The following is a 1,801-nucleotide window of genomic DNA, read 5'->3' on the forward strand; positions in this document are numbered from 1 at the left end:
TCCATCATAACATTCCTTCTTTCTGTACAGAATACCTCAGCCTCAGAAGAAGGAAGTTTGACCAGTACTGGCCCCTGAGAATTAGTCCACAGTCAATCCAGTACTTGTGATAACCTGATTTTCTTGTGGGAGAAGGAAATTTCATACTGAGCCACTGCCCTGCTGTCTTAGGTCAACCATGGTGATTGTCTCACCTAGCTTAGGAATCCTTGCCCCCAAAATGATCTAATAATTGAGCTAATTGGCAGTAATACTCAGATGAATAAATTAGCCACAGAGATACTGTAACATTTTTTCTTTGACACCTCCAATTACCAGTCTTTATAAAAACAGAAAACAAGCAAACAAAACTTACGAAACACTCTGATCTTTCCTGCTGCTACCACTTTTCTTTATATTTGAAACAAAGTGAAGAAATGAAAAATTATCATTTTTTTAATGAGTCAAGGAGCTCTACTGAATAAAAGAATGAAATACGCTGATTGCTTACAACTGCCCAGAGAGATGTTTAGTTTTTTATTCTCTTTTACTTGGAAAGATCCATTTTGCCACATTTTAATTTAAAGATCACTGATTTTAGCATACAAATATTTGAGCTCAAGTCTCAAACCCCTGTCTTGCCAGTCCACATTTCTTTATCAGTTATAAAATTAGTGATAGCTAACTTTTGGATATGAAAATTAAGGAGAAACTTGAAAAGAAGTAGGTCAATAATTTAAGTATATTTTTGTCATTAGTGCACCATTTCCACCTTAATACTAATGTGGATGTGCTCAGTTGTGTCTGACTCTCTGCAACCCCATGGACTGAGCCAATCAGTCTCCTCTGTTCATGGGATTTTCCAGGCAAGAGTAATGGAGTGGGTTGCCATTTCCTCCTCTAGAGAATCTTCCCAACCCAGGGATCGAAACTACACCTCCCTCATCTCTTGCATTGGCAGGTGGATTCTTTACCACAGAGCGACCTAAGAAGCCCTCTTTAATACTAATGTGCTTGATACCTAATAAGATTCCCAGACTCTTCTAGAGGGTCATCTATTTTCAGAGAGGCAAGAGTCTACGTGGGCTTCCCTCCCTCTGGAACAAGTAGGAGGTGTGCACACTCTCAGAAGTGTGCCCAAATCATGGAACGCTCAAGAGATGCCAGGTCCCAGGAGTTTGTTTCTGGGACAGGAGTTCTTTCTTTCTGATGGCAGGAGTTGCCAAAGGCAATGGGCCACAGGCCCATATGAAGTGAGGCTGAGACAGCTAGGAGAGAGAGAGGAGCATGCAGTTTTTCTCTAACTTCTCACTTGCCCATGTAACTGACACTGCTTTCATCTTCATGTGCCCTTTGGGTCCCTGGGTCTTCTATTTTCTTTTTCAGTATCAGTTGGTATTTTCTAGGCTTCTAGCTTGGTGCAAACTACTTGCCTTTATGGGAAATAGTACTTTTTTTTTTTTTTTTTAAAGATTCACAGAGTTTTAAAAATCCCTCTAGTTTCCCCTTCTTTTCTCTCTTCTCCCCCTTCTGACAAACCAGATTCCATTTTGTGTTCATTGCCTCAGGAGCAGCTTCAAAGGGCAGGTGAGCTTGCCAGTCCCTGGCTTCATATTTCTGAATCCTGGCCCATGAACAAGAGTGGGTAGTGTGCCCTGGGTAGGGTTGGGGATAATAGGAAAGCATGAAGATGGAGGAAGTGTGAATGCCTCTGAGGAAAAATGCCCAGGGTCACCAGAGGAGAGGTTCTTCCCCCTCCTCTCCTTTCTCCAGACTAGAAAAGGGTCCTCCGGGCTGAGGTTTAGGTTCAGAGGGAAGAGGT

This window comes from Dama dama, chromosome 33 (genome assembly GCF_033118175.1).
Source record: "Dama dama isolate Ldn47 chromosome 33, ASM3311817v1, whole genome shotgun sequence".
Classification (NCBI taxonomy): Eukaryota; Metazoa; Chordata; class Mammalia; order Artiodactyla; family Cervidae; genus Dama; species Dama dama.